The 19,456-nt window shown below is 40.4% G+C and overlaps 1 long non-coding RNA gene across 1 annotated transcript; it reads left to right on the forward strand.

The window, feature by feature from the left end:
- The first annotated feature begins 3,029 nt into the window (after positions 1-3,029).
- On the forward strand, positions 3,030-19,145 carry LOC139701405 (uncharacterized). The gene is made up of 2 exons (XR_011703978.1): positions 3,030-3,109; positions 12,717-19,145. It is a non-coding gene; the product is annotated as an uncharacterized lncRNA (long non-coding RNA).
- Positions 19,146-19,456: the final 311 nt, after the last annotated feature.

The following is a 19,456-nucleotide window of genomic DNA, read 5'->3' on the forward strand; positions in this document are numbered from 1 at the left end:
TAAAAATGGCAATGGACTTCAGAGTGTAATTCCACTGGGAAAATGATTCTTAGGTCCGAGAAGGAACAGCCCCCTTGCCTGTCTGGAAACTGGGTAGAAGAGAGAAGGAAAGGGGAAGATAAGACAGCCAGCAGTCCTCAGAAGTCACATTCTCCAAGTCTTCCCTATGGTTTCAGACCCCTCATGCCACTCACTGTCTGTCTTCTTCTTTGTCATATACATGATAGTTTACCATGCACATTTATGCTAACTGTCCTGAGTCATATAACAGGGCCGTGAATGATCCATGTTAAAAAGAAGTGGGCTGAGCCAGGCACGGTGGCGCACACCTGTAATCCCAGTGGCTGGGGAGGCTGAGGCAGGAGGATCACAAGTTCAAAGCCAGCCTCAGCAACAGTGAGGCGCTAAGCAACTCAGTGAGACTGTATCTCTAAATAAGATACAGAATAGGACTGGGGATGCAGCTCAGTGGTCGAGTGCCCCTGAATTCAATTCCTATAGCAGAAAAGAAAAGAAAAAGGGTGGAAGTCAATTGACTAGGACCCTCTACCACTACCAGCCCATGAGACTTCAGGCAGGTCACCTCACCTGGACCTTAGTTCTTTAGATACAAAACAGAAACAGGAGCTGCTCTGGTTAGCCTGAGGGTAGCTTCCATCTGTGTGTCCAGCCACAACCCAGTCAGAGAAGGTGCTGTCCCCACAGATATCTCCCCACCAAATACCTGAGGTCACCTGTAGTTGTCTCTAATTCCTAGGGAACACATACACAGTGGCCACAGACACCTGAAAACCTGGCAGAACAAGAAAGACCAATGGGCAGCTGGGTACTGTGCTGCATGCCTGTAACCCCAGCAGCTTGAAAGGCTGAGGTAGGAGGGTCGCAAGTTCAAAGCCCGCTTCAGCAAAAGTAAGGTGCTAAGCAACTCAGTGAGATGCTGTCTCTAAATAAAATACAAACTAGGGCTGGGGGTGTGGCTCAGTGGTCAAGTGCCCCTGAGTTCAATTCCAGTACCCCTCCTAACCCCCCAAAAAATGAAAGACCAAATGCTTCCATTAGCACCAGAGGCAGAAGCAGGCAGACATATGGAGTCTGGTGGTGACTGGAAACTGGGAGGAAACAGGTATCAATTCTAAATGTCCCCAGGGGTAAGCTGGAGGGCAGAAGCTGTTCTGGTGCACCTGTTCTTGGTGTAGCCTGAAGATGGGGCAATGATATTTAGCCAAAGACCAGTAATGACTGTCAGATAGAACTGACAGCTGCTTGCCCACTTGGCTCTGTTTGGAGTACACAGATTCACCACCATTTTGCTCAAAACTTTAAGAAGCTGTTATTGTCTCTAATTTGTTTTTGGCATGAACATGCTGTTCCAATAGGAAATTGTCCATTGTTTTAGAGTAGAAAGGGGATTGTGATAGAAGAGAAACAAGGTAATTCTTCTGGCCACTGGTTTCCAGAAAGGAATTGGTCAAGGGTAGATGTGACAGGGCTGGGACTGGGACAGGGACAATGAGCCAATCTTAACTCCCAAAATGTGGACTTCAGATTCTGGTTGACCTAGGAATGACTTTCAGCTTACCATTCATTAGCTGTGTGATCTAGAGAAACTTAATCTTACTGTGTGGCAATTTCTTTCCTCATCCATAAAATGGGAACAATAGTTCCTACCTCTGAGTGGAGTTATAAGGATTAAATGAGAGGGGGAGGAAAGATAACGAAAATATCTGACAAACAGTAGCTTCAGTAAATCGTTACTGAAGGATGTTTTAGTAGTGCGAAACTATCAAGTAATACAGGGATCTTGCCCTCTGGGAGCTTCCAAAAGCAACATTAGTGTAGGAATGTTTAAGGAATTTAACACCTTGTGAAGTTAAATGACTGTTTTCAGATCACACGCTATCACAGTTTGAACAAAATTAAAACAGTAATGTTGCTGAAAGCTCAGTCTTTGTCCTCGATGCCAATTCAGAAAAAGGAGGTTTATTGCTTTGCTAGCAAAGAAGACACATAGGGGACTCCTGACCCAAAGGAGTGACAGTGCCCATCAGCAAGAACACAGGGTTTTAAAGAGGTGACTCAAAGGCCTCATTCCACCTGTTCTCTGTAGGAGTTATAATTCACTTGTTAATTTAGAAGATAGTCATTTCTGAGATCTTCCGGTACCATCTTCAAAGTCTGGAATACTTCACTCGGTGGTGGGTGTGCTCAAGGACAAATAACTCTTCCTAAAATGGGGAAGAAAGGTGATACTGTTTCCCTGAGATTAGAGAAGGGGAGAGATAAGGGAGGAGCAGGGAGAGAGGAAGAGAAAGAGGCAGGTCCATTTTAAAAATAAGATGCAAAAACAAAAATAATTTGCGGTGGCAGAACAGTAAGGAGCTCTATTCAAAGAATAAAGTGGACCACTGTTATAGTAATAAATGCGTGTAGTCAGCCCAAGTTAATGGATTAAATAAACTTAAACCACAGCATTTCTCTATAAGCGGAGGCATAAGCATAAGCTCAGAGCCTGTAGAAAAGAGGAAAGGAGTCAAGAACCACAGAAAATTCTTCCTGACTCTTGGGTCAGGAGAATAGAGTAATTGAGGTTAATCAAGGAGGGCTTCTGGGAGGAGGTTCGGGAACGTCCAAGGAGCCTTCAATGAGATCCAGTAGCTCCATCACCATCTCAATTGTCAGAAGTCCTCAGTACAAAGGAGAATAAGAGAGGGTCTGAATCTAAGGTGGGTGAGGGGCGATCCCAGTCGTGGTTCCTTTAAGGCATCGAAACTCCTTGAACATTCTACCTTCAGCTCCACGGCCTCCCCGAGACGCGCTTACGTCACCTTTCGGGGAAGCGGCTGACGTCAGCGCGTTCTCCAGCGCTTGGGGCGGGGTCGATGACTCACCGGGCTGCGCCCCTCGCCCCCGCCCCTCGCCCCCGCCCCTCGCCCCCGCCCCTCGCCCCCGCCCCTCGCCCCCGCCCCTCGCCCCCGCCCCTCGCCCCCGCCCCTCGCCCCCGCCCCTCGCCCCCGCCCCTCGCCCCCGCCCCTCCCGGCTGCGCGCACGTGAGCGTGCACTACGCTGGTTTCTAAATTTAGTTCCGGCGGCTTCCCTGGGGTCGCCTGAGGTAAACGCGGGCAAGGGGTTGCGGCGGGAGAGAGAAGCAGTTCTTGTGTCCCTTCTTGTCTCTCCGTGGGTCCTCCTTCAGGACGGGGTTCCGGCGGGGACTCGTGGGAGGCCCGCGGGGACTCGTGGTGCTGGAAGGGGGCGTTTCCCGAGGCGCGAACCGAGGGGGTCCCCTCCGCGTGTTAGCCCAGCCCCTCGCGCGGCCTTGCCCTGAATAGGCGCCATTGAACCGAGGTTTCTTCTTGGAGGACCACTTGGGGCAGCATGTGGGGGGCGGCGTGGGTCGAAATCACTAGGGGAGCGGGACTTGGGTCGGAGGGAGTCCAGTGGGCGGTCGATGGCCGACGTGGAGGGGGAGGTCGTGACACTGGACCTCAGAGAACATGCTCCCGAGGCTGAGGCGGCGTGGCTTCGGGAGCGATATCGCTTCCGCGCTGTGAAAGACAGGGCCTTCCAGCCTCGGGCCAAGCACAGGGAGGGACCTGAAGGTCACTGGGTGAGGGTCCAGCGCAGGTGCCACAAACCCAGGGCAGAGCCTAACGCATACCAGGGTGACCTTCCAGGAGCCAAATGAAAGCTTCGTGTTTTTTTTTTTGTTTGTTTGTTTGTTCCAAGAAATTGGTGCCAAACAACTTTTGAAATCCACCTTCTCCACTTCTTTGGGTGGCAGGACAGAAGTTCTGGAAATAAGCCCTGTTAGCGGAAAATGAGCTGCAGTTTTGACTTTGAAGAGTGGTCTGACTTGTCACAGTGACCTCACTTCTGTTGTTAGGGTGGTATCCTCAGGTTTCGACTTCATTAGGTGGTGTTGGAAAGTCCAAGACAAGGATAAACCCCGAATATTAAATGTTAATGTGGGACAATTTCTAATGGTTGGGTTGTTAAGTTTCTTTCTCTCTCTCTCTTTAAGGAAACTGATAAGTTAGATGTGGAGTAAAGATAGCCTTGGTCTTTTATATCCTGCATTGTCTTCCTTAACTCATTCAGCTCTTTATTTGTATCCTCTTTGAATTCATTGATCATTTTTAACATTCTTTTGAATGTTCTTTGACATTTCATCTACCTTAATGTCTTTGGAATCAGTTACTAGAGAGTTACGAACTTTTGGAGAGCCATATTACTTTGTTTTTTTCATATTTCTTTTATTTGTTTTTTGAGATTTGCCCATTTTGGGGGGTATATGTATATCTTCTACTTTTCTGGGAGGGCCTTCTTGAGAAATAGCCTTCTCTTAATGATGTACCCAGGGCTGTTAGTTTATTGGTAATGTTAAATTTAATTCCAGATGGACTTAGTGTTAGTTTGCCTCTTGTTTCTGGATGTGATTGATGAGTTTTGACACAAGTGTGTAGTGTGTTGGAGCCTGAGAAACCTGTATCCTGTGGAGGTCTTAGAAGAGAGGGTTCTCTCTGGTAGTTTAGGCAGATGTGTTGTAATTGGTAAATCTGTGGTTACGACTTCAGTCTTGTCAACTTAGTTCTGTCTGCAAGGTATAGGAACAGCCTATGCTGAGGTTCTTTGTGGTGTGGTTTCTGCCCCAGTTGTGCTACTTCTTTCTCATGTTACTATGGGATCAGATGTCAGGAGCAGAACTTCAGGACCTGGTCAGCCATGTTTTTTTGAAAGTAGGTCCATGGCAGTAGGATTTTTTCTCCCCTATTCTTAAAGTTGAAGTATTCAGCAAGGTTTGAGTGGTACCAGATTGTGGCTGAAGTAAAGTACACTTTTTCTTGCCTTGCTAATGGAAAAGTACCCACTTAATACATGCAAGCTACCAGGCTTGATCCAGACTCCACTCAAAAGGAAGAAAAACATAAAAACAAACTAGATATGGAAATATAATAAAAATCAATTAAACGACACTACCAATAATAATAGAAAAGAAAGGGGAAAATATTATAGAATAAACTGAAAAGGGAAATGTTAATGAAAATAAAAAAAAATAAATGACAATAGAAGAGGGGAGAGGATCCTATTATGCTATAATAAAAAAGGTTAAAAAATAAGGAAAAGGTGCCATTAAAAATAATAATAGATGGGGGAAAAAAAGCCAAGAATTCCTTCTAGTTCAAATGATCTAATTGGAAACACTTTCTGAGCAGGTATACCCTCTTCCCAGAGCCCCTTAGTCTTTGTGCCCAGTACATGGTCATTGTCTGGGCCATAGCCATCCTTTCTCTCCAGCAAAGATTTGGTGTTTTGTGGGTTTTGCCCAGGTGGGCATAAATTTAGCCCAGCTGACTACAGTCTGTTTACCTGAGGGTGTGGCAAGTATTCAATCCAGGATGCCTCTAGGTGTGAGGGGAGAGAATAAACCCTGCAAAATCTGCATGGGAGCGGGAGGCACTCCAGGAACTGTGCATTTTACCACCCTCAGTCTGGATGCATTCAGGCCTGGGTCCTTCCTTCATAACAATACTTGAAAGTAGTCTTGCTTTTTATAGAGGACACCAATCACTGTGTTCTGCTGTCTGCCTCAGTCTGCTTCCTGCTACTCAAACCATTCAGCAGGCTTGTGCCAGCTATGGCTGGTCTCACACCCAGTCAGTGTGGCAGGGTGTTCACAGGGACCCTGAACTGTGATTGCTTCAAGTTTTCTGCACCTCAGAGCAGTTTGGTCCCTAACAATTGGATCCTTCTTATGATGGCTTTTGGTTAAAGCACTCTTGAGAATTGCTGAATATTGTATTGACTTCTCTAAAACTATCTTGCTATGCAGGAGGGGAAACTCAGTTCAGATACCCAAATTGGATTTATTTATTTGTATTTTATCCCAGATTATTTTTTTATTCTTTTTAGATATACATGACGATAGGGTGTATTTTGACCATACGTACATGGAGTATAACTTCCCATTCTTGAGGTTTTACATGATGTGGACTTAACACTGGTCATGTATTCATATTTGAACATAGGAAAGTTATGTCTGACTCATTCTGCTGTCTTTTCTGTTCCCATCCTCCCTTCCTTTCCTTCATTCCCTTTTGTCTAATCCAATGAACTTCTATCCCCCTCCACCCCTGCATAAGTTTGTGTTACCATTGGCATATCAGAGAGAACATGCGGCCTTTGGTTTTTTTAGGATTGGCTTATTTCACTTAGCATGACAGTCTCCAGTTCTGTCCATCTACTGGCTGATGCCATAATTTCATTCTCCTTTATGGCTGAGTAATATTCCATTGTATATACATACTACATATTCTTTATACATTCATTTTTTGAAGGGCACTTAGGTTGGTTCCATAGCTATTGTGAATTGAGCTGCTATAAACATTGGTGTGACTGCATCACTATAGTATGCTGATTTTAAATCCTTGGATATATACCAAGGAGTGGGATAACTGGGTCCTGAACTGGATCTAGAATTTGTATGAACTGTGGATTTCTCTTTCAGTTAGAACTTCCAGTCTAAAGTTACAATCAGGATTGATTGTACCCTCTGGCTTACCTTATGTTTGTAGTGTCATTCCCTCACTGGGGAGCCAAACCATTGTGACCTGTGTTGTACTTTTCTCTACATTCCCTTTCCAATTCTCCATGCTGTTTAGGTTTCCCCTTACTTCTTTATTACTTCTCAGAGTTTTCCTTCTTTTTCAGAATATAGTATTTGCTTTGTTGTTCTGACTTTTCTCACTTGGAGAGTTGTGAAAAGGAAACGTTTTATCCACCATCTTGTCTCTTCTCTTTTTTCACTGGAAGTAAAAATTCCAGTACCTCTGACACTTCTACGGTTAAGACTGGTTGGTAAATGGGTTGTTTGCATTTGAAACAGAATCAATTTCTGCACAATGATACCTCCCTGCCTATCCTGAAATTGAAGGGTGCACAATGAAGAGATTGTACTTACCCTTTCTTAGAAGTTATTGATGTAAAGGGAGGGAGATCTTTATCATAAAGCTTTAGTAGCCAGAGCTCTCAGCAAAATGAAATTGAAACTACTCTCAATTTTATAAAAGGCTAATGATGGCAAAGTATGTTGTCATTTTTTGACACATACCTTGAGATTTAGTTTTGAAAATATATAGTATGTTAAAGTGGTTAATATTTTCATTGAACTTAGTACCTCTACAAAATCTTTTATCAGAAGGTTTATATTTTTATATCCACCAAGTTTAATTAATTGAATCAAGAAAGTAGAGGTGTATACTTAGAAAGTTTTTTTAAACAAGATTTTAATTAGTGTTTTATTAAGCATTCCATCTAAATTTTCCCATATAGAAAATTGTGTGCGGTGATAAAAATTAGAAATAGATTTCTTGGAAATATGAAAATAGAGGAAAAGAAAAAATAAAGGACATTTTCCCATTGACCAGGGTAATCTGCCAATTCCTGTTCACATTGATATTTTCCTCATCAAGTATATGTCTTTTTTTTTTTTTTAACGATACTAATTTTCCTCATCAAGTATATGTCTTTTTTTTTTTAACGATACTAGGGATTGAACCCAGGGCTGCTTGACCACTGGGTCAACATCCCCAGCCCTTTTTAAATTTTGAGAACAAGGTCTTGCTAAGTTACTGAGACTTTTTGAACCTACAGTCCTCCTGCCTCAGGGTCCTGAGTTGTTGGGATTACCACCAGAGCCGCTATACCTGGCCTCTAAGTATTCATCTTTAGGCCCAATTTCACCTGGATTCCCCCCCCCCCCCTCAAAATAGAGTCTTATAATGATAACAACAGTGTTCATTTGTTGAGCACCATGTATCAGACCCTGTGCTCAATGCTTTACATAATTAATTTTTCTTTCTCAATGTTATGTCATTTTATAGGTTCAGGAAAGTTAACCGAGTTAGCTAAGGTCACACAGTTATTAAGAAACAGCCATGAGTGGACTGGGGTTGTGGCTCAGTTGGTAGAGCACTTGCCTAGCATGTGTGAGGCCTTGGGTTCGATCCTCAGCACCACATATGAATAAGCAAATAAAGTGAAAAATCCACTGGCAACTAAAAAATATTAAAGAAAGAAACAACCATAAGCTGTGTGCAGTGTGCATCAGCTTGCGAGGCTGAGACAGGAGGATCGCAAATTCTAAGCCAGCCTCAGCAAAAGCAAGGTGCCAAGCAACTCAATGAGACCTTGTCTCTAAAAAAATATATAAAAAAATAGGGCTAGGGATGTGGCTCAGTGGATGAGTGCCCTTTAGTTCAATCCTGGTACCCACCCCCTACAAAAAAAAAAAAAAAAAAAAAGAAACAGCCATGATTTGTATTAGAGTTCTCCAGAAAAATACAACCAATAGAAAAAATATATGTGTGTGTACATGATTGATTATAAGAAATTGACTCATGCAATTATTGGAAACTGGCTAGTCTCAAGATTTTCAGGGTGAGTCAGCAAGTTGGAGACCTGGGGAAGCTGATGATGTAGTGTGAGTCCAAAGGTATAAAAAAAAGTATGTCCTAGTTGAAAGGCAGATAGGAAGAAAGAAGAAATCTCTTTTACCATGGAAATGGTCCATCTGTTTTTTTTAGTCAGGTTTTCAACTGATTGGACAAAGTCTATGTGCATTATTGAGGGATTTCCTCAGTCTGTCAATTTAAATGTTAATTTTATCTTGAATAACCCTCCCAGAAATACCTAGAATAATGTTTGATCAATAATGTCCAGCCAAGTTTGACAAAGAGTTACCCATCACATAAAATGGGTAATTCTTATTTATTTATTTATTTTGGTATGAGGGATTGAACCCAGGGGCCCTCAACCATTGAGCCGTATCCCCAGCCCTTTTTTGTATTTTATTTAGAACCTGGGTCTCATTGAGTTGCTTAGAGCCTTACTAAATTGCTGAGGCTGGCTTTGAATTTGTCCTCCTGCCTCAGCCTCCCAAGTCGCTGGGATTACAAATGTACACCACTGTGCTTGGCAGTAATTCTTTTTTTTTTTTTTTGCTGGGGGTGGGCAGGGGAATTGAACCCAGGGCCTTGTGCTTATGAGACAAGCACTCTACCAACTGAACTATACTCCCAGCCCCAGCAATTCTTATTTTAAAAAATTACTTTGTGACCTTTTCCTTTTATTATCAAATATAAAAATATCAGGGAGCATTTAAAAAATGTGGATGAACAAAATCGAATTTTATTGATAGTCACAAAAGATATGGTTGAGCCTGTCTAGGTTTTACAAATGAAAAATTTAAGATGAATTTTGGAAGATGAGCTTCATTGGGAGAGGGTAGTTATGATAGTTGTCCCATATCAATTCATCATTTTCATCTCCTAAAAGTTAACTTACCAACCATAATACTTGAAGTATATTTGTATTTGTTAAAAATAAAGCCGGGTGTGGTGGCCACTCCTGTAATCCCAGCAGCTCAGGAGGCTGACAGGAGATTGTGAGTTCTAAGCCAGCCTCAGCAATGACGAGGCGTTAAGCAACTCAGTGAGACCCTGTCTCTAAATAAAATACAAAAGAGGGCTGTGGATGTTGCTCAGTGGTTGAATGCCCCTGAGTTGAATTCCCAGTATCAAAAATAAAATAAAGCACTCTCCTACACTTTAGGGGGACAAAAAAATCAGGCATGTATTTTTTTTTTTCAATTGGCAAAATTTCATTGGCCACGATTATATTGCTTCAGTCAAGGCAAGAAAGCTCTTCCTGTTATACAATACATTTGTTCTAGGGCTTATAGGACCTCGAATTACCCATTCATTTAAATTGATTTTGGTTTGCTTTGGTATTCTAGTGAAATAAAATCAAGGTATAAAGTAGGAATGCATAAGAATCTAAGTTGAGATGTTTCGTGAATAATTGGATAACTTTTTTCAAGTTAGTTTCCTGTTGCAGACAATGACTTAGATCTCCAAAATAGTTACAAAGCTGAGTCCTTTATAAAGGATTTATTGGGTGTATTTGCTTCTATTGAAACCTTGGTAAAAAACAAAATCACTTTATTACCTCTTTCTGTATTCTTTTTTTTTAATATTTATTTTTCAGTTTTCGGTGGACACAACATCTTTATTTTATTTTTATGTGGTGCTGAGGATCGAACCCAGCGCCCCGCTCATGCCAGGCGAGAGCGTTACCGCACATCCCCAGCCCTTTCTGTATTCTTAAGTCTTTATTTTTTAAATTCAGTTCTATTGGAAATTATTTTCTTTTGCCTTCCTTTAAATGCTGATCTAAAATATTTTAAGAAGCAAGTGAACCTGTCAAGTAATATAGCTATCTGGAAATTTTTGCCCTCAACTATTAGAGTTTTTGGCATGTAATGTAAGTAGTGTTATGGTAATATTCTAGAAGTTTAAATCATTGCAATTATTAACAGTCTTAAAGCATTATTTTTGAGATATTTTAAAATATGCCTTGCCCCAGCAACACTGTGGTTATAATAAATGTTTAATAATTCAAATCCTTATTTTTGAAAAGTATATCATAAATGAATACAATTACAAGACCTTCATCACACATAAATACAGAACTTGTTTTATACTTAAATTGTATTTTAATTTTAGCTGGGTAGTTAAGATTTCAGGCTTTTTTTAAAAAAAAGTTACGTTTAGTTGTCTGGACTTGGGTAACAAAGTACATCTAAACCATAGCATCCTGTCCACATTTACAGTATTTTCCTTTTAGCTGCTTTACTTGCCTTTATAGCACGTGTGATATTTTGTATTCATTTGTTTTTGGTGTTCACTAGAACATAAGTACCATGAGAGCAGAGCCTTTGTTTCTTGCTTTATCGCCAGTGTGTAAAATGAAGTAGTTCATAAATGATTGGGGGTTAATTAATGTATAAGTGTTTAAGAGAGAATAGGGATAAAGAAAGATAATGGGATCACTATGTATCTGGAAAATCTTTAATGTCTCACTAAGTTGAATTTTGGGTAATTGGAAGTCACTGATGGTTTTTATAATAATGAAGTGGAATGATGAAAGTCATGTTTTAGGTGAGTACGGTTGTAAAATTCAGAATAGATTGCATTGTGGCAGACACCAAAGACAAGGATTATTATAGGATACCATGCTTTCCTGATGTTCCTGTTACCAAATTTGCTTCTCCTTCTTGGCAGATAATGAGGTTATCTTGTACCATCATATATTTGGAGATTGTGTTGTCCTGAAGGTTATGAGAGTAGTGTTCCCATGTTACACTGCCTTTTTCCTAAATCCTGTGTTGGTTCTTCTCTGTATCTCTTCCTGCCTACCATCTTCTCCCCAGCTGTAGTCCTGTGGAAAAGGAATTGTAACACCTCAGCATACTTCCTTTAGGAAAGTGAGAGATTGTTGTTTTTTTGTTTATATTTGTTTTTATATATCTCTCCTCTCGGCTTATCTATATTTTTCAGTGGCTATCTTCCTCTATAGGGACAGGTTCTTTTCAGTATGCCAACTCACACATGCATAGCTCTCTCTGGTTTATGATACTCTGTCTCTCCCCTGACTTCTTCAGATTTGGGGGTGTAAAGCCTTCTTGCTCTGACTATTCCCTAGCTGCTTCCGTATTTTTAGTTGGTTTTCCTTAACCCAACCCTACCTTTGTAATGGTCCCTTAGTTGAATCACTTAGATATATATACTCCAGAAGTCTGATGGTTTAAGCAGAATGTAAGCACTCTTTTTCTTTCTGTGTCTGCTTTTCCACAGAAGTATAGTAGAGACCATGTAGCAATAAAAATCACTTTCATATTATGTTGCTTGTTTTTTTGGTTTTGAAACTGATAAATGGTTAAATTTGCCATATTAGAAAAACGGAAAAAAGGCAAGAGGGCAGATAAAAGACACCTAGACTTGCCTTCTTTTCTACAAGATAGAACTAGAGCAACAGGTGTGTGGCTAAATATCAAGGTAGATGGCTGTGGGAGAGCACTGGAATTCAACAGTGTAAAAAGCAGACAGTAGAACCCAGAGATTTTGAATAATAGAATCGCAAGTGAAACAGTGCCTATTGAATGGCAGCATGGTCAGAGGAGGGGAAGGGTTGTAAGTGAAAGAGTGTCCCATTGAATTTCTGTAACATAAAATCTGACATTGTGCAGACAAACGCAGTCTTAACAGACAAGAGACCTGGCGCCCCAGTGAATCCTCTGTAGAGGAACTTGTATCATCTCCCAGTGAACTTGTATCATCTTCCAGCACAGATTTCTGGGTCTCCTTCGTCCCCACCTTCAGAGATATTCAGGACTGTGCTGCAGCACTGAGAATTTGCTACACCCTGAGTGTGCAGCCTGAAACACTACCAAGTGCTCATGGTGTACTAGCTCATTTCAGCATGTAAAGCTGGTGAGAGAGATTTTCACCTATTTTTAGCACAAATCACTTACCTGGCAGACACTATAACTGAAAGGATTGGGGAGTGGGTGAAAATCTTCTGGTCACTCTGTCCATGGGATACCTGGGAAGAAGCTTTAAGTAGTCGCTTAATTGTAAATAGGGGCTATTTACAATTGACATAGTATAATCTGACTTGCTCCCTATTTAAGCACCTTAGGGAATTTTCATTTTTGTGTATTTTGTTCTTTTTGTTTTAAATATTTTTTGTTTTCCCTTTTTATTTTTTAACTTTTGTTTTCTTTTTCCTTTTTTCCCCCTATTTTTTTCTCTTGTTCTTATTGGTGCTATTATTCATATTTATTTTATATTTTTGGCTATTTTTATTTTTATTTTTTGCAGTACAGGGAATCGAGCCTGGGACCTCGTGCACATTGGGTAGGTGCTCTATCACTGGAACTATACTCCCAGCCCAGCTGAGGAATTGAACCCAACTCTAGCCACAATTGAACCCAACTCTAGCCACAGTCTTGGTGGATACTACAACTTAAAAAGAATATAAGGGCCAAAAGCTCCTGGCCAATGACCTGCCTTCAAGTGGAGGTCTGAAGTCCCCTTCCTGGATGGACATTCCCATAGTAACAGCAGAGAGGAATAGTACACACGATGTGGACACCACACCTACAGACCTCTGTATGGGTCACACCCATATATCAGATTGTGCATTCCTGGCAAGACTGAATGTGAGTGCCACAGAGGGGAAGCTGTGATCTTCGACCCTGACTCTCCCCATGAAATGGAGGAACTTCAGGCCCTTCACCATAACTGGAGTAATCAACCTCAGAATTGCTTTTGTGTAATAGAGCCAATATCAACAGTGCCTATAGAAACTTCCACCACCTAGTAGGGGTTTCCAGAGGGTGTACCTCCATGTCTCCACTTACTCTGCTGCCTACACTAAACATGCCTGAATTATGAGAGGGTTCCCACTCTTGTGAGACTTGCCCAGATAGTAGATACCTCAGACTTCAGTATGGCATGCACTGTGTCCAGACCCACTAATCATAGCCCAAGAAGCCACAGAGAGATTGCATTATTGAATTGGAGGTAAACTCAACATTATACAATAATTTGACACCACAGGGCATATCATCAATTGGAAGCCACTAAGAAGGACATCACATAAAAGTGGAAGAGAGTCCAATTCAATAGATTGGTAAATCTCAACCTAGAAACATGAAATATGATGCAACGTAATAGAACACCTCCAAAAGTTCATAACTCTTTAGTAACTGATTCCAAAGATATCAAAGTGGATGAAATGCCACACAAAGAATCTTTCAGGAGAACAATGTTAAAAGCAGTATGTGATAAAAGGATAAACAGCTGGATGAATTAACAAAACAATTCAAGAAAGATCTGAAAAGTTCAATGTCAGAAAATTTAGTTGGAAGTCTCACTATTAGAATGGATAAAATAGAAGAAAGAATAACATATAAAGATGAAACTTTTGAAATATTAGTAGAGAAAGAAAATTGAGTAGGTATGACATTGCCATACAAGAGATTTGGGACAACATCACAAGACAAAATATCTGGCTCATTGGCATACCCGAGAGAGAAGAGCTACAGGTTGGGGGCATTAAAAAAAACCTATTTAATGAGCTGGGCGCCTTGGCGCATGCCTGTAATCGCAGCAACTCGGGAGGCTGAGACAGGAGGATCATGAGTTCAAAGCCAACCTCAGCAAAAGCAAGGCGGTAAGCAACTCACTGAGACCCTGTCCCTAAGTAAAATACAAAATAGGGCTGGGGATGTGACTTAGTGGCCAAATGCCCCTGAGTTCAATCCCCAGTATCCAAGGGGGGGAAAAAAAAAAAACCTATTTCCCAGATCTTGCAAAAGACATGGGCATCTATATACACGATGCATATAGAACCCCAAAGAGATATGTTGTGAAAGGAACTTTTCCATGATACATTGTAGTTAAATTGTCAAACATACTTCATCAAGAAAACAATATTAAACGTGGCAAGAGAGAAGTGTCAAGGTACATTTAAAGGCAGACGCATTAGACTAACTGAATATTTCTCAGAAGGAACTCTATTAAAGGACAGGAGGGCATGGATCCATGTATTTGAAGTCACGAAAGACAAAAAAAAAAATGAGCCAGCCAAGAGTACTGTGTTCACCAAGGCTATCCTTTAGAATTGACAGAGAAGTAAAGACCTTCCAAGATAACCATGAAGAAAGGGAATTCTTGACTACTGGACCAAATTACAAAACATAATTAAGGCAAGCCCACAAGAAGAGGAAGAAAAATTATAGGAACATGTAAAAGAATAAGTCTAACTAGAAGAGAATAGATATGCAAATGAGAAATAAGGAAGCATCAAACATTATCATTGTCATTAACCATTAAGTGTGTAAGATGAATGAGATGAAAGAATGAACAGAATATTCAAAACAACCAGAAGATAAACAAACACTATTAGAGATAGATTCCAAAACAGTAATAATGGGTGACTTCAGTACCCTACTCTCATCAATGGATGGGTCATCCAGGAAAAAAAAAATCAAAGAAATATCAGTTAGATTATATTTCTGATTAAATGGACATTGTAGACATCTATAGAATATTCTACCCAACAGCCGCAGGATGCATAGTTATTTTCATCAATGTATGAGTCTTTCTCAAATAGACCATATATTAAGTCACAAAACTAGTCTTAACCAACTCAAAACAATTGAATTAGTGATGTAGCTGAATACAAAATCAACTTAGGAAAATCAGATTTTCTGAACATTAATGAGCTCATTGAGAAATTAGGAAAATAATCTTACTCACTACAGACAAAACAAACCTGGAAAGAAACTGAAGAAGCCATTACAAGGTGGAAAGACAGACCCTCCCCCATGTTTGTGTACTGGGAGAATTAGTGTTAAATGGCCACACTAGTCAACCTTTGGTGTGGCCCTTTTCTTTTTTTCTGGGGCAGGGGAGCCTGGGGATTGAACTTAGGGGCACTCAACCACTGAGCCACATCCACAGCCCTATTTTGTATTTTCTTTAGAGACAGGGTCTCATGAATTACTTAGTGTCTCATTTTTGCTGAGGCTGGTATTAAACTCTCAGTCCTCCTGTTTTAGCCTCCCAAACAACTGGTATTACAGGCATGAACCACTGTGCCTGGCTGCACTTATGGTTTTCTATGTGTAGAATCATCAACAAACAAGGATAATTTGACTTCCTTAATTTTTTAACAATTTTTTCCTTTAGTTGTCAATTGACCTTTATTTATTTATATGTGATGCTGAGAATCAAACCCAGTGCTTTACACATGCTTGTAAGCACTCTACCACAGAGCCACAATCCTAGCCCTTCCTTTATTATTTGTATTTTTTTAAAGTATTTTTAGTTGTCGATAGACACAATATCTTTATTTTTTTATGTGGTGCTGAGGATCAAACCCAGTGCTTCACATGTGCTAGGTAAGCACTCTACCACTGAGCTACAACCCCAGTCCTATTTGTATGTTTTTATTTCTTGCCTAATTGCTCTGGCTAAATGTTAAGTAAGAGTGCTGAGTAAGCAACTATGTCTCATTCTCGAATTTAGAGGAAATTATTTCAGTATTTTCCAATTCAATGTTTTCATATATATTTATTTTGTCATATATAGCCTTTGCCCTGTCTCAGGAAACTACTGAAGGTGAGTACTCATTCAAAATGAGAATAAGCCAAGATAACTTGTAACTTTGAAGATTGAAATGAAATGTAGTTTAAGTGAAAGAAAAAGGCAAGAGAATGGAAACTATAAGTAAAGAGGAAAGGAAATGCATACTCTGAGTTTAGATAGGTTGGAGAATTGGATAATATCCTGTTTCTTAACATCCTCAGTAAAGGGATTAATAGATATAGTTGTAAATTATACAGTATCAAAGCAATGGTTTCCTGAAAGACCTTTTGAAAATGTTATGAAAAGGATCCTTTGCAATAGATACATGTTTCAATTGAAGATTTCTTACAGTCTTCTTCTGTTACTATAACAAAATGTCTGAGATAATAAACTTCTATTTTTGGCTTACAGTTGTAATGCTCCTGGTTGGTTTGCTCAACAAACACATCATGGTGGGGAACATATGACAGCAGAGATGGGCTACAGTCTCCAGCTGTGAGACCTAGACTAAGGGCTGGGTTCCCGTTTTGCTCATGTAAAATGAGGCTCCATGATAAAATTGAAGATTACTTCCAATTTGTAGTTCTATGCTTTTTAGTGGTGTTTAATAACAGTATTAAAATTGACAAAATTTAAGCCTTAAGCCTTGTTTTTTAATGCAAGGAAACATGATAAAATGTTAAGTAACAAAAACAACACACATGTACACATTGTATTTAAAAGATGGTCTCTCAACTTTATTTTTTAAAAAAAAGTGAAAATGAAAAGATACCCATAATGGGACTCTATGAGTTTATTGATAACTCCCCTGCCCTTCCAGTTTTCCTTAATTTATTATTTTGCCTTTCACCTATTTGGTTGTAGAAAAATTTAAAGAAAAAGAATATCTATGATAATCCATAAACATGACCAAATTAAAGTTATGTTAATTTTATCTTATGTTGATGGCATCATGTGGTCACTGTATGAGGCAAATCTTTTGGTGAGGGAGGGGCGGTGCTGGAGATTGAATTTGGGCAGTCAACTCCTGAGCCACATCCCAACCCTATTTTGTGTATTTTATTTAGAGACAGGGTCTCACTGAGTTGCTTAGTGTCTGGCTGTTGCTGAGGCTGGCTTAGAACTCATGAGCCTCTTGACTCTGCTTCCTTAGCTACTAGGATTACCGGTGTGCACTGCTGCATCCAGCTGAGGCAAAGCTTTTTTAAGTTTTCTGTATTACTATAAGCCATCGGCATTTTTTTCCTTATGCATGACAATAGAATGTATTATTTTGACATACATTTATGGATGTTATGGTTTTTGAGGTGTACCCCAAAAGCTCATGTGTGGACAATGCAAGAAGGTTCAGAGAAGAAATGATTGGGTTATGAGAGCCTTGACCCAATCAGTGAATTAATCACCAATGGGGCACCCTTCATGCACTAGGAAGTTTATTCAGAAGTGTTCAGGCTGCTGCAGCCAGGGTCCCTGGGGCCATGGCTACCGCTCCAGATGGCAGCAGACCATGGTGTCAAACATGTGGTGCTGGTTCTGCAGGAAAGCAGGATGCTGGAGTTAGTGGGTTATGGAGGCTTCCACCAAGATTTCAAAGGATGGCCTGGAAAGCCAGGCAAAGTGCAGCAGGGTTGGAGTCTCTGTGGGCAGCCCCCAAGAGGGTTAGGCATGGAGATGTGCGGAGGAAGCCAAAGCTCTGATGGAGACCCCTGAAGATTAAGAAATGCCAGTAACGTGGAGCATCATCCTAGGAAAGCTGCAGGATCAAGAAGACAATCAGGCCATTTGGGCTGCAACCAACAAAGCCAGAGGGGTAATCTATACAAGTTCTTTGGAGAGGACATCATATCATATGCTCCAGATGCCAGAGAGAACTATAGGACTTGTTTGCCCAGCTGGATTTCAGCCTGGCTTTTGTCCCTTCCTTTCTCTCTATGCCTCTGTTTTTCTAAATGTTTTCGAAGGCCTCTGTTTTTCTAAATGTTTTCTAAGTGTTTAGTTTGTACCTTTATGTTTTCTAAGTGTTTATTTTGTACCTTTATATATTGGAAACTTGTAAATAGCTTGATTTTTACAGGAACTCATGATGCAAGTTTGCCTTGAGTCTCAAAGGAAACTTTGGACTTGAACTCTGAGCAGTCTTGGAACTGCTGAGACTGTGGGGACTCTTGGGGATGGACTAAATGTATTTTGCTTTGTCAGATGAGTGTGAGCTTTTGGGGACAGGGGTGGAATGTTATAGTTTGGATGTGAGGTGTACCCCAAAAGCTCATGCGAGACACTTCTAAAAGGTTTAGAGAGGAAATGATTAGGTTGTGAGAATCTTAACCCAATCAGTGAATTAATCACCTGATGGGATTGAGTGGTAACTGAAGGCAGGTGGGTGTGGCAAGATGAAGTAGTGGAGGTCTCTCTCTGCTTCCTCCTGATCATGTGAGCTGCCTCCCTCCTCCACACTCTTCTTCCATGATGTTCAGCTTCACCTGGAGTCCTGAGGAATGGAGCTGTCTGCATATGGACTGAGAACTCAAACTGGAGCCCTCAAATAAACCTTTCCTCCTCCACAATTATTCTGTTTGGGTCTTTTAGTCACAGCAGTAAAAAAAGCTGACTAAAACAATAGAGTATAACTTTGCCTTCTTTTAGAAAAGAGTCCCCACAGTCTCAACAGTTCCAAGATTGCTCAAAGTTCAAGTCCAAAGTCTCCTCTGAGACTCAGGGCAAACTTGCATCCTGAGTTCCTATAAAAATCAATTCTTTAAAGAATCAGCATAAATCCAAAAGACTTCTATTAAGGGGAGGAAGGAAACATTAAAAGAACAACCTGGATCGGGTACTAATTATTTTACATGGTTATCTCACATAGATATTAAAGAACTTTTAGGAGATTATCCTATTCTGTTTGACAAAGATCTTCAAGATAAATGACTTTTTCTTTTCTCTAAAAGTTTACATACCTTGGCTGGATGTGGTGTTGCACACTTGTATTCCTAGCATTCCAGAGGATAGGTCAGGAGTATCAGAAAAGTGCAAGGCCAACATTAACAACTTAGCAAGATCTTGTCTATAAATTTAAAAAGGGAGCAGTGGATGTGAAGTGCCCTTGGGATCAATCCCTAGTACCAAAACAAATAAAAGGTGACATTCAGATGAATACGTATGTCATGATCCTGCTTACATTAACAAAAAAGAAAACCCTTATGTCTAGAAAAATTCTGGGAAGCTACATAAAAGTATTTACAGTAGTAACTAATAAATGTTGAAGATTCGGGATAAAAATATTTATTTTATATTTTTTCATATTTAAAAAATAGAACAGGGGCTGGGGTTGTATCTCAGCAGCAGAGCGCTAGCCTAGCATGTGTGAGGCCCTGGGTTCGATCCTCAGCACCACATAAAAATAAATAAATATAGTGTCCAACTAAAAGCTAAATATTTAAAAAAAATAAAAAAAGAACAGGTATTAG

The sequence above is a fragment of the Marmota flaviventris genome, chromosome 12 (assembly GCF_047511675.1).
Source record: "Marmota flaviventris isolate mMarFla1 chromosome 12, mMarFla1.hap1, whole genome shotgun sequence".
Taxonomy (NCBI): domain Eukaryota; kingdom Metazoa; phylum Chordata; class Mammalia; order Rodentia; family Sciuridae; genus Marmota; species Marmota flaviventris.